The sequence below is a fragment of the Saccopteryx leptura genome, chromosome 10, assembly GCF_036850995.1.
Source record: "Saccopteryx leptura isolate mSacLep1 chromosome 10, mSacLep1_pri_phased_curated, whole genome shotgun sequence".
Taxonomy (NCBI): domain Eukaryota; kingdom Metazoa; phylum Chordata; class Mammalia; order Chiroptera; family Emballonuridae; genus Saccopteryx; species Saccopteryx leptura.
The window spans coordinates 29,484,319-29,498,916 of NC_089512.1; the positions used below are offsets into that span (position 1 = coordinate 29,484,319).

Genomic DNA, 14,598 nt, shown 5'->3' on the forward strand with positions numbered 1-14,598 from the left:
GGCTTGAGCCCAAGGTCACTGATTTGAGCCCAGGGTCACTGGATTGAGCAAGGGGTCACTCACTCTGCTATAGCACCCCCGCTCTGGTCAAGGCACATATGAGAAAGCAATCAATGAACAACTAAGGAGTCACAATGAAGAATTGATGCTTCTCATCTCTCCCATCCTGTCTGTCTGTCCCTATTTGTCCCTCTCTCTGTCTCTCTCTGTCTCTGTCACAAAAATAATAATAACAATAACTACTTGAAAAGTAAATGAATTTGATAACCAATCAAGAGACAGAGTGGCCAACTAATAAAAACAACTTCTAAGCCAGCCAATGAATCTGCTTACCTGAATGTGTTTCTGCAGAAATTTGGAGAAAGCTGGCAATAGTAAAGCCATGTTACGAGCCTTAAAGACATTTAAAGTCATTAAGGTCCCTGAAAATGGCTATAAGAAAAAAAAAAAAAAAAAAACTTCCAACTATATGTAGTCTATAAGAAATCCACTTTTGAATTAAAGACACATATTGACTAAATGGATAAAGAATGATATTCCATGCAAAAATAACAAAAGGAAAGCAGAGATGGCTATATTTCTATCAAAACTGACTTTAAGTCAAAATGCTACAAGTGACAAGAAAGGTCATTAATGACAAAAAGGGTCATTTCAAAAGGAGACATGACAATTATAAATATGCACCCAACATCACAGTATCTTTAGGAGTTCTGAGAGATCTGAAAAGAGAAATAGAAAGCAATACAATAGTAGAAGACTTCACTTACAATAATTGACAGATCAACTGGACAAAAGATTAATAAGAATAAACTTGAACTATACCCTACCAGGTGTCCCCAAACTACGGCCCGTGGGCCGCATGCGTCCACCCTGAGGCCATTTATCTGGCCCCCGCCGCACTTCCGGAAGGGGCACCTCTTTCATTGGTGGTCAGTGAGAGGAGCACTGTATGTGGCAGCCCTCCAACGGTCTAAAGGATGGTGAACTGGCCCCCTGTGTAAAAAGTTTGGGGACCCCTGCAGACATATGGACCTAATAGACATATAAAGAACATCTCACTCAACAGCAGAATACATATTCTTTTAAAGAACACATAAAATATTCTTCATAATAGATCACATGATAGGTCACAAAAAAATTTTTTAAGGAGATTGAAATCATTCCAAGTGTCTTATCTAACCACAATGGAATGAAACTAGAAATGAATAACAGAAAGTACATGGAAAAATTTACAAATACATAAAAATGTAATAATACACCCTTAAACAATCTTTGGGTCAAAGGAAAATATCGAAAAAAAAATTAGAATGTACCTAAGGACAAATGAAAACAAAAACAGAAATACCAGAACAAATGGAATAAAGCAAAAGGAATATTAACAGAAAATTTAGTATTAAATGCCTACATTAATAAACAACTAACAATAAGTAAACAAGCTAATATTACACCTCAAGAAGCTCAAAAAAAGAACTAAGCCTAAGGTTAGTAGAGGGAAGAAAATAAAAATTAAAAGGGAAATATATAAAATAGAGAACAGAATTTTTAAAAACTGACAAAACTAAGTGTTAGCTACTTGAATAAACAAAATTGACACCTTAACTAAACTGAGAATAAAAAGAGACAAGACTGAAAATAAGAAATGAAAGAAGACACATTACAAAGGATACCATGGGGGGGATGAAAAACCATAAGGGACTATTATGAATAGAGTATGTCATCATTTAACCTTTTTGATAGGTTCCTGACTATTGCAACTTCAGCAAATTGACACGTGGGGAAACCAATTTTATCATAGGCTAATATAAACAAGAGTTAAGTTTTGACAGTATATTTCTGGTCACAAAAATGTCAAAAAAAACTTCTAAATAAAGACCCACAACTCTTCTAGACTTAAACATTGAAATAAATGTGAGCTATACATAAACACTCTTGAGCCCTGGCCGGTTGGCTCAGCAGTAGAGCGTCGGCCTGGCGTGTGGGGGACCCGGGTTCAATTCCTGGCCAGGGCAAATAGGAGAAGCACCCATTTGCTTCTCCACCCCCCCCCTCCTTCCTCTCTGTCTCTCTCTTTCCCTCCCGCAGCCAAGGCTCCATTGGAGCAAAGATGGCCCGGGCGCTGGGGATGGCTCCTTGGCCTCTGCCCTAGGCACTAGAGTGGCTCTGGTCGCGGCAGAGCGACACCCCGGAGGGGCAGAGCATTGCCCCCTGGTGGGCAGAGCGTCGCCCCTGGTGGGCGTGCCGGGTGGATCCCGGTCGGAGGCATGTGGGAGTCTGTCTGACTGTCTCTCCCCTTTTCCAGCCTCAGGAAAAAAGAAAAAAGAAAAAGAAAAAAAAAGAAAGATTAATAAAAACAAGATAATTATTTTTCAAGAAACTAATTTCAGTTCTAGGTCATCAGCATCCAGAGCCTGTCCCAGGAGCTCAGGACACAAGGTGGAAACCAAACTAGGACAGAAGACCCCCTATTTCATCACAGGGTGCACTCACACGCATACCCACACTCACTTCTAATAGAATAATTTGGACATGCAAATTAATCTAATGTACCCTTCTTCTGGATGTGAGAGGAAACCATAGTACCCAGAGAAAAGCCACACAGGCACGGGGAGTACATGCAAACTCTACACAGACAATGGCCTGGCTGGGAATCAATTTGCTCTCTTTTTGATGTTATAACAAAATGTTGAACAAAATAACATTATTTGAGGACCTACTGTATATGCCAACAAATTAGACAATAGAAGAAATGGATCAACTCACGTGTCGTGAGACTGAACCAATAAGAAATAGAATGCCTGAACAGCCAGACCATCAACAAATAATGAGATGGACTAAGTCATCAAAATCCTTCCAAATAATTTTCCCAACAACAAGAACCAATAGATATATGAAAAGGTGCTCAACATCATTAATCATCAGGGAAATATAAATCAAAAACACAATGAAAAGCATCTCACAACTCTAAAGAGCCAAAGTAACCTTAAGTAAAAAAAAAACAAAGCTGTTTGTGGGAATATAAATTTATGGATATGGCCATTATGGAAAACCATATGAAGCTTCCTCAAAAAGCGAAAGCTAGATCTACCATATCAGATAGCAATCCCACTTCTCAGTATATATTCAAATAATTGATATAAAATATCTTGAACAGATTATCTATACTCCTATGTTTCTTATAGCATTATTCACAATAGCTAAGACGTAGAAGCAAGCTAAATATTTACTGGTGGATGACTAGATTTAAATGTGGTATATGTACATATTATTATTTTTTTTTACTTTTTTTTTACATATTATTATTTAATCTTAAAGGAAACCCTGCCATTTGTAACCACAAATGGATGAAGCTAGAAGACATGGTAAGTGATATAAGCCAAATACAGAGACAAATAATACATGATATCACTTAACATGATGATCTAAAATTCTCAAACTTACAGAAGCAGAGAGTGGAATGGTGGTTGATAGGAAGTAAGGAGGGGGACAGGGAAGTATTAATCAAAGAGTACAAGTTTTGGTTATAAAAGCTAAGTTCCAGAGACATAAAATATAGCATGGTGACTACAGTTAACGATACTGGATATAGACTTAATCTTTTGCTAAGAAGATAGACCTTAAGTTTTTTTATCACATGAAATAATAAGAGGTTGGAAAATAACTTTCGAAAGATGAATGATAGGTTTATGGCATAGACTGTGGTGATAATTTCACAGGTGTAGTCTTATCTTCAAACTCTCAAGTTGTATATATTATGTACAGCTTTTTAAATGTAAAAAAAAAAGAAACAATAAGAAAGGGAGAAAATACGGTGTCAGAGGGTTGCAGCAAGCTAGGCTAGGTAGACCTTGAGGCCCTGCTTTTACCCTAAAAGATGGAATACATCTAAATCATTGATATCTACATCTTATTATGTCTATTTATCTATCCATCCATCTGCGTACCTGTTTATCTACTTATCTATCCCATTCATCTATTGTCTGTCATCCATCAATCTTTATTTATCTACTTGTCCATCTACCTATCGCAATCTATCTTGTGTTAGAAATACTAATGTCTGTGACATAGCTTTCCTACTGGATCTTGAGATTCCGGATGGTAGAGGCTGCGTCTTACCCATGTCCGTATTCCACAATATAGCTGACACGTTGCAAGCTGTCAAAAATAGAGGAATTGGTGGGATCTTGATAACATTATACAAAGTGAAATAAGTAAATCAGAAAAAAACAGGAACTGCATTATTCCATATGTAGGTGGGACATAAAAGTGAAACTAAGAGACATTGATAAGAGTGTGGTGGTTACGGGGCAGGGGGGAGAGGGAGAGGGAAAGGGGGAGGGGCACAAAGAAAACTAGATAGAAGGTGACAGAGGACAATCTGACTTTGGGTGATGGGGTGATGGGTATGCAACATAATTGAACGACAAGATAACCTGGACATGTTATCTTTGAATACATGTATCCTGATTTATTGATGTCGCCCCATTAAAAAAATAAAATTATTAAAAAAAAATAAGTGCACAAACACATGAGCATTAAGTAGTACAAAAACCTCACTCCTTATATTTTTAATATAAGAATACAAAAATTATTTCCTTGGTAGTATGGTCCTTGGGATCAAAGGTTGTATGTCACACAACACAGGATAGATGCAGAACGTTAGAAGAACCTCAGATATCACTGGCCTAGGGCCCTCCTCAGGAAATCCATCTCCTGTAATATGTGTGAATAATTCAAAAAGTTTTACCTCTGCTTCTTTCTGCATTCTCAATCATAGAGCCTGGAAGCTTTTGCCTTAATAGGACTGACCAGTCCCATGGATGGCATTTTAATTTTGACTCTATACCTAAACAATATAAATAATAAAGGCAATGTTGTGTTGTACCTGCATGGTAGTTACCTGCATTTCCAATCAGCTAGTCCTATTCTCAGCCGTTATGAAAGACAACTACCCTGAAAATCCATGCAGGGAATTGAGCTGGATGAGGGAAAATTCTACCAAATAGATTGCATGACCCATGAGAAATCAACATGGCTTTCTTCACTCTACAGAAGGCACCTCTCAGGTACAGCACAGTTATATGATGTATAAAGAGGTTCTATTCTGAGTTTTATGAACTTCCTTCTCCGGAAAAGAAGCGTATGAGTTATCCAGAAAACCAAACATTATTGGGACCCAACGAAGATCCAAAAGGCCCTCACTGTCACTTCATAACTAAATTCAGTGTAAATTGGTTGTTGCATAGTAGAGGTGGAAACAAGAGCAAATGCAAATGAGGATGACTGTCTTTTAGGACCCTGCACCCTGCAATCTTGGAATATCTGTAAGCGTTTTTAGAAAACAGTTCCTCCACAAACAAGCGGACTTGATTATACCAGGTCTCCATGCATAAGACGCAAATAGATTTTTTAATACATTTTGTTTCCCTACAGAAGTTGCTCTGAAACCCGAATGCCTTTCCAGATCTATTTTGGATGGTAAAATGTACTGGGGAAAAAAAAATAGTATTTGCCCCAGATTCTGAAGAGAATGATCAGGCTTCTGATAACAGATATTTGGGCGCACACAGACTCTTACTTTATCCCAAGCTTGATTCAAAATCCGGGCTGTGAAGGCAGATAAGAGTGTATGTGGATTTTTTTCCTTTTTTTTTTTTTTTTTTTAAGACTTCAACTTTGAAATGAGGTAATTTTATGCTTTTAAATCACAGAGAGAAAGCTTTGTAAGCAGTTTCCTCTCAGCAAGACTCTGCCAGATCTTCAGAGATTGAATTCTTTCCTAGCTAGAGACATGTCTCTGGAACAATAGTGGGAGTTGATTTTTCTCCTCGGTCAATTGTCCCTTTTAACAATTAGGAGGCAGTGAGCTGCATTTGATCAGGTTGAAATGGCGAATCAAAGACCCACCCTGACTAGATTTCATTGTATCTCCCAAAATGCTGTTCTTGCTGCGCCCTTCAGTGCTTGTGGGGTCACATAAGTGTATTTCTTGTGTAAGTTGATTGTTTTTTCCTGCTGAAGTGTACTCACCACAGAAGATGAAAAGACTGTCGCTGAGTATTTTGATTATTTTTGTTTGTTTTCATCACGGCCGCTTCCCTGGAGCATAAATTAGTACCGCCACAGCCCATAGTCTCAGCACCATTCGTGTGCATCCAGACCTGTGTTCTTTCCACATTTCCCTCACGAAGCAGTGTACAAATGGGAAGTGTCATGAAGTACGACCGTGCCAAACTCCGTACCTTTCACTGCAAGGGAGGTTTTGTCTTTTCATTTTTAATTAGGCTCTCCTGTATTTCCAAAACCCATTATGAGTGTCTTTTTAACGTGTTGGCTCTGTCCCACTTCTCCTCACTGCCTTCCTAGAATATAAACTCTTTCAGGATCTTCTACACCTTTGCTTCTTTCTCAAAATACAACTTAATGCCTGGCAATCACCATTAATAAATGGGTAAGTAAGAGAAGGAAGAAAGGAATGAAGGAATAATGGCATCGTACATCTTGACTCGTGTTGTACAACCAATGCTATCTTATCAATGATTTCTCTGCAGGCAGCAGGTGTCTTTGTAGGCTGAAGAAAAAAATTCCTTCTCTTTTTCATCTCCTTTCCATCAGATTGCCGGCTACACTTGTTTAATGCTTCAAGGTTATTCAGAGCTTGGGTCTCTTCTGATCCCAATGATTAAAACAGTTGTTCTCTATCCTGAGTTTGCACCAGAGCCACCTAGAAGGCTTGTGACAAGACAGGGGGCTGGGCCCATCTGCACTTCCTTATTCAGCAGGTCCGGGGTGGGGCCTAGAAATTCGTTTGTTTGTTTTAATTTTTATTTTCATTTATTGTGTTAACATGGATTCAAGTGTCCTACTCAGTATAACTCCCTCAACTCCCATCCCCTTTGCTCCCTTCCCCCTAACTCCCTCGGAATCTGTTTTTCTTACAAGCTCTTAGGAGAGGTTCATACTGCTGGTCCAGGACAACACTTTGAGAATTAGCCAATCACCTAGGCAATTTCTGTCCCAAATTTGATCCCTTCATTGTTAATTATTAGTACGAGAATGATCCACAGAAAGGGAAGTAGCACTAGTTAAACATATTTAGTCTTCTGGTAGGAAAGTTTGAAATCATCACTGAGCACAAATAGAAAGTCAAGTGAAGATAGGTGCCAACTTCAGTCCTTCTAGCCAAGTTCCGACTACAAGGGATCATCCAGAGAGGGAAAGCTGCAAAGGACTGTGTCCCAGTGTGTTAAGGATGCCAATAATTTCTCCATAAACAAGAACCTACCCCTACTCTTGCTGCTTTCTAAATCACTTACAGAATTACATGCTTTTTTTTTTTATAACAGAGAGAGAGAGACAGACAGACAGAGAGAGGGACAGACAGGAAGGGAGAGAGATGAGAAGCATCAATTCTTCGTTGTGGCTCCTTAATCTCCTTAGTTGTTCATTGATTGCTTTCTCATATGTGCCTTGATGGGGGCTGCAGCAGAGCAAATGATCCTTGCTCAAGCCAGCCACCTTGGGCTCAAGCCAGCAACCTTTGGACTCAAGCCGGTGACCTATGGGCTCAAGCCAGCAACCATGGGTCATGTCTATGATCCCAAGCTCAAGCCAGCGACCCCACGCTCAAGCCGGATGAACCCATACTCAAGCCAATGACCTCGGGATTTTGAACCTGGGCCCTCCACATTTCAGTCCCATGTTCTGTCCACTGTGCCACCTCCCAGTCAGGCCAGAATTACATGCTTTAAATATATAATGAGTTTAATGTTAATTCTATAAAGGTCTAAGAGTATCATGTTTGGTCCTTAACTTCTTTCTCTTTAACTGAAATCTTCTCTTCAGTTGTTTAAAAAAAAAAAGAAAGAAAGAAAAGAAAACACTTCATCTGATCCCTTAATGATAAGGCAGTTTGAAAGCCTGATGAATTGAAATCAATAGAGTTATATTTAAAAACTTAAGTTTAGAAGTAAATGTAGAATAAGACCAAACTGATTCACTTAAGACATCCAGGGATTTTATATCATATCTAGATAATACTTCCCAATATAGATATTATAAATTTATGGTAAAATAGCAATGAAAGGACAGTTAACAAATCTAAAAATTCAAAGTAAGATTTACTATCAGTCTTACCAGGTGGTGGTTCAGTGGATAGAGCATCAGACTGGGACACAGAGGACCCAGGTTCGAGACCCCGAGGTCGCCAGCTTGAGCGCAGGCTTATCTGGTTAGAGCAAGGCTCACCAGCTTGAGCTCAAGGTCGCTGGCTCAAGGAAAGGGTCACTCTGTCTGCTGTGGCACCCTGGTCAGGGCACATATGAAAAAGCAATCAATGAACAAGTAAGGTGCTGCAACAAAGAATTGATGCTTCTCATCTCTCTCCCTTCCTGTCTGTCTGTCCTTATCTGTCTCTCTCTCTGACTCTTTCTGTCTCTGTCACACACACACACACACACAAAAAGATTTACTATCAAACAGTATCTAAATCTGGGAGGGGTTTCTATACTAAGGTAGTAGAGATTAAAATTGGTGATAACTATAGAGAAAACTAATAAAATAAAAAACTTTCATTCAAGTCTAGGTGTATCAATGATAGCATTAGGCTGTGAGTAACATTTGACAATCAGTTTATTTTTTTTTCACCTGTTAAGTCTGGAGATGGGTAATTGCTAGTGTAAATTAAACTAATAAAAACATAAGAAAAATAAAAATAAATTAATCTGAAAGCAGATAAAAAAAATTGGACAATTCAAAATCCGATTCCTTAAAAAATTTAATATAAAAGACAAAATATAGCTGGCAGTCTAATTCAGGAAAACTGAAGTTCACAGTAGGAATGTGAAGGAGCCTCTGAACCACTCCTCTCCAGCACACATATTTCTCCCAGTACCTGAGGCCTCCCAGCCATCGTCACGAAAGTAACAGAAACATGGAGGGATGCTGAAGTATTGTTAATTAGTTTGTGTTGTACACAGGCATACCTCTGAGCTATTGTGAGTTCCGTTCCAGACCGCCACAATAAAGTGAGTTCCACAATAAAGCGAGTTGTAATCTTTTTTTCTGGTAGAAGGTCTTGCCTTCAATTTGTAAAACAAAAAATGCAACATCTGTGAGGCACAATTAAGGGAAATGCAATAAAACGAGGTTTGACTGAACAGATAAGGGGGAAGGGAAACAAGACATTTCAAGAATAGCTCAAAAAAGTCAACTTGCACCTATCCAGGTGGTGGCTCAGTGGATAGAGCATCAAACTGGCATGCAAAGGACCCAGGTTCGAAACCCCAAGGTCTCGGCTTGAATGCAGGCTCATCTGGCTTGAGCATGGAATTATAGACATGACCCATGGTTGCTGGCTTAAGCCCAAGGTCACTGGCTTGAGCAAGGGGTCAGTCGGTCTGCTGTAGCCCCATGGTCAATGTTAAGCCAAATTCGGAGGGATCCGAAACATGGAAGACAGGAACAAGGTCCATCGTTTACACATCAAAGCTTTATTGTCTAGCTTGGCCAGGCGGGAACTCCGACAGAAATCTGATGGAGAGCGCACCGGCCCTTTGTTCTACTTAGTTTTTATAGTTTTGTAAGTGGGAGGTACAGAAGCAAAAATTGTAATTAGGAGCCCCTTACCACTATTGGTTATAGTCATATGTCCTTTAACATGATAGGACCATGTTCAATTTGCAAGCCATACATCATTTTGGAGAAAACAAAATTTACAAGTCAACACAATGGTAGAAAGATCTCTCTTTACATATTAAAAGGCATTCCTATATTTTCTAGTGTTTATCTGCCATCTCTCTGTCCAGAGTCACATGTGTTAACCACACACATTTACATAGGAGAGGTAGTTTCGGTGGGGACAAATGCCCGCAAATGGCTCATTGCTATGAGAAAAGGTTTATTTTGGTTTTTCTCTCACTGTACCTAGCTAGCCATTCACCCTTTTCCCCACAGGCATGGTGGAATGTCTGGGGATCCATGTTTCCCTCCCCTTTGCATTTACAATACAATGCCAGGGGTCATCCTGACTATGCCAATCACACAGTACAGAGACTATTCTCACAATTTCTCTCCACATCTTAACCCAAATTAATAAAATATTCTCCAAGCCTCTTAAAATATTAATATTAATTCTGTAGCCTTTGGTACTTTACAACACCTGCGGGTGAAATGGCTCAGTGGCTCCTCAGTCAAGGCACATATGAGAAAGCAATCAATGAACAACTAAGGTGCCGCAATGAAGAATTGATGCTTCTCATCTCTCTCCCTTCCTGTCTGTCCCTATCTGTCCCTCTCTCCGTCTCATTCTCTGTCACAAAAAAAAAAAAGTCAACTTGCATCTAACTTTATAAAAACAATCCTTCAATTTTCAACATTTCCCCATCCCCTTCCTCTGACGCTTGTCTCCTAACACTATTGCAACTCTCATCCTTTAATAAATAGTAACTGCCAAGGTGAGAAGATGAAGCAAACAAGTGTGAAATGTGATTTTTCTCCCAAGTCATGTATTTCCTTGGATGTTTCCCCCCTGTGGGTGGCCTTATTAGAATTCAAATATTCCAGCCAATCCAGTTTAGAAGGACTAACTCCAGGGTCTGGACCCCCAGAGTTCCTATATCAGTGATATTCACTGTAAGGCCAAGGGCCGCCACCATCATGGCCATTCACATGCAGGTTCTCATTGAATTCGGGCAGATGGTAGAGAAATAGCGGAGCCGGAGGATGGTGGGCCATTCTGTTTATTGGTGTCTCACCAAGACAGGCAAGCTACAAGAAAGCCCCTGGAGGGCAAGGGATCAGGGAGGGAAAAGAAATCCTACCTCATCTCTCAGTGGTGGGGGCAGAATCTCTTTCCCTTTTGCTCTTTCCTTTCCAAAATTTTCTGGCAGGAAAACTTCTCCTCCAGAAAACATTAGCAAAACAATGGCCCTTCCCAAGCAGGAAGGTAATTTGCAATTTCACAGATCACATATACCTGGCACTGCCCAGCCCCCCATTCAAACTATAAGCGAGCAAACATAAAAATCATATTTTACAAACTTATTTGACCAATATCCACTGAAAACCATATATGTTCTCCCCTTGCCCATGTTACTTAAATCTTATATAGCATATATATGGAACGCAACTATCTAATTCAGTCATTCTTAAATGTTATAGTGGGAAGAAAATATCAGAGAAGCCTAGAAAACTTTTTCAAATTTCAAACCAAACTGCCCATGTCTTCCCATGCAAAGGTTTAGTTTTACCATCTCTTCTCCCTAACACCACAGCCCAAATGTATGTAAAGGAAAGGAGGAAGGAATTAGGATTACTGTACTTTGTTATTAGAAGGTACTTATACTGCCTATGAAATGGTATAGCAGTTTTATTTGTTTGTTTGGGGGCTTTTTTCACATTGTAATAGAATGAATATATTTGCTAAATTGGTATAGTGTTATGTGAAAGTAAATTTGAATGAGTTGGAAATGTATATTGCAAATGGTAGGGGAGTTTTTAAAAGTATAACTGATAAGCTAAAAGAGGAAATAAGAGGCTAGTAAAAGTAAGAAAGCATGGCAACTTGATCAGTTAGTAAAGAAATACAGAAAAACACTACTGTAGCATTTAAAAAGTTATATTATTTAATACTGGTGGCACTGCAGTGAAATCATTAAAACCTCTTAAGTATTTATATAATGTGGCTCTGTATAATTCTACTTCTAAAAATTTACCTTGGATAACTATAGAAAATTTCTTTAAAGATTAATGTAGAATAATGTTTATCATAGCATCACTTATAATAAGAAAAAATGGAATCTAACCATATAAAAATAAGAAAGTATTTAAAAGGATAATGGTATTTTATACTAACAATTGTTAATAATAATAATCACACATGCCTTTTAAAACATGGAATAGTAAAATCTAAACTAAATAATTTTTGTAATTTAATATTATTATGAATAAACGGGATACAAATCTGTATATAAAATATGGACCTACTGGATGGTAGTAGGAGCTATCTCAGAATTATTTATATTTTTCCTCATTTCTAAAGATTTTTAATAAAAATGCACTATAAATAGGTTATCATTTTTTTTTTTTTTTTGTATTTTTTTCTGAAGCTGGAAACGGGGAGAGACAGTCAGACAGACTCCCGCATGCACTCGACCGGGATCCACTCGGCACGCCCACTGGGGCAACACTCTGCCCACCAGGGGGCGATGCTCTGCCCCTCCGTGGCATCGCTCTGCGGCGACCAGAGCCACTCTAGAGCCTGGGGCAGAGGCCAAGGAGCCATCCCCAGCGCCCGGGCCATCTTTGCTCCAATGGAGCCTTGGCTGCGGGAGGGGAAGAGAGAGACAGAGAGGAAGGAGGGGGGGGGGATGGAGAAGCAAATGGGCGCTTCTCCTATGTGCCCTGGCTGGGAATCAAACCCGGGTCCCCTGCACGCTAGGCCGATGCTCTACCGCTGAGCCAACCAGCCAGGGCCTAGGTTATCATTTTTTAAAAATCAAGTTACTTTTCCCCCCTCCCTGCAAAGAATGGCAGATTTTCTAAACAAATGTTTGTTGTGGACCTACAGAAACAGGAGGAAGTATCTGGACATCAGGTAAACCATCTAGAATACCCATGCCGATGTCATTTAAAAATTGGGAAATCCAAAACTTAGATAAATTCTGCCCTTCCACCACTTCTATTTTGTAAAAGATTGCCAATTCATTCAAGACTATTCTGCCATTAAGCTCAATAAATCAACAGAAAAGTATTATTTCTTTCATTTTGAAATTGAAATTGCAGATTGTTGCAGCCTGAAAATTCAGCTGGTCCAAAGGGTCACTATATTCAAATGAACAGGTCAGTATAGAAATCAACCTAGCATTTAGAAAGGTAGAAAAAAATTTTTTTCTTTTTATTTTTTAACTAAATTGCAGACTCTTTGACTTCGAAGAATCAGCAGCAGGATAGACCTATCCCAAAGATGTATGCAGAGAACGTCCAGTGTTCATGGCAAATTTGTACTCTTCTGAATGAGTGGGGAAGATAGAGGATCCTGAGTTTCTGAATCAGTGCTTTCAAAAAATTTTTGACTGTGTCTTTATCAATCTTTTCAGTCAAACATGCCTATCCCCATATCTTGAATATAATATTGCTGTTGCTACCTAATATCCCAAGGTATAATATAAGATAGTTTATTGGTTATTAGTGATGAGTGTATATATAGATTCAAATAGCCTTCCTGATTGGTTGAATTTTCTACATATTGTCCGATTATTGCTTTTGCTCTCCAGGTGACAGCAATTGACCTCGTTCAACTCATGGAGAAGCAGTAGTTGTGCCTCTCCAGGGTCTTCAGGTCTGTTAGCATTATTAGAACAATTTCACACTACATATGCTCTGAAGACTCTTTTTACACTCTTTGTCCATTGCTGGGGATTACTGCAAGTTGATACTAGATAACATCAGGCATTATTCCACCTAACCAGTCACAAGTAAATAGCATGTGTCAAAAAACACTGAAAATAGACTGAACGAGAACACTCTTACGAGCCCACCATCATTTTTTACTCTGAATTATTCAGTGAACCTCGTGTAATAGGTCAGGTCCTTTTAGCTGCTACTACAGAGAAATCCAGAAATTTATCTAGCTTAACTCAAAAGTCCAGAATGGTTATTCAGGGCAGCTTTTCTCTAAGAAGTGATTTAGAGCCCCAGATCCCTTCGAATTTATGTCTTTGTTTTCTCCAACACATGGCTCCCATGGTCTTCATGTTCATTTCCACACCAAGTCATAAAGACCATACATAGGAGGTCTGTTACGGGACAGTGGAGTGAAAATGATGTCCATCACTCGCTTTCATATTCTGTTGCCACACCCGGCCACAAGAATCTGCAATGTAGTCATCTTTGCGTCAGAGGAAGAAAGGGATTTTGAAAGGAGCTAGCCAGTGTCCAACCATTTCCATAACAGACTGAATTATGGCACCAGTGTCAAACTGAATTTTAAGTATGTCATGCCAAATCTGTTTCTTTTAAAACAATCATATCCCTAAAGATTTTTAAATGTTTCTAATACACCAGTAAATAGATTAGAATACAAAAATGAATGGATGGCTACTTTCTTGTCTTCTGCTGAGATTAATGAAAGTATAAAAACCTTATAATTTAGAAAAACTACAGTATCCAATCAGAAAACTCCTATCAGGATCAAACTATCATAAAGCAATGGTTCTCAATCTAAGGTTCATGGACTTCCAAGGAACTATGGGCTTTTGCACCACGGATCATACTCAATATTGTATACAAGTTGTATGCATATGGTTTGTGTGTGCATGGGTGTGTGCATAGTTGTGCATTCATTTGTGCAGAAAGGATTGACATCTATCGTCAGAATCTGGAGTGTGGGAGTGTGACAAAAACAGTATCATTTTTTAAAACAGCAGTGAAGAGGTAAACTTTTTTCAAACTGGTTAACAAACATAAAGTCATAAATCTATTCTCTAGACACTATCAGAAGTCATCATACATAGAAGCTTGAATAATATGTTGCTACAGTACTGTTCTATTAAGATCAATAAAGCAAAAAAAAAGAAACAATCAGCTCATTTATATATGAAA

The 14,598-nt window shown here is 38.9% G+C and overlaps 1 non-coding gene across 1 annotated transcript; it reads left to right on the forward strand.

The window, feature by feature from the left end:
• Nucleotides 1-309: 309 nt before the first annotated feature.
• Nucleotides 310-440, forward strand: LOC136382707 (small nucleolar RNA SNORA33). The gene has a single exon (XR_010747327.1). It is a non-coding gene; the product is annotated as a small nucleolar RNA SNORA33 (small nucleolar RNA).
• Nucleotides 441-14,598: the final 14,158 nt, after the last annotated feature.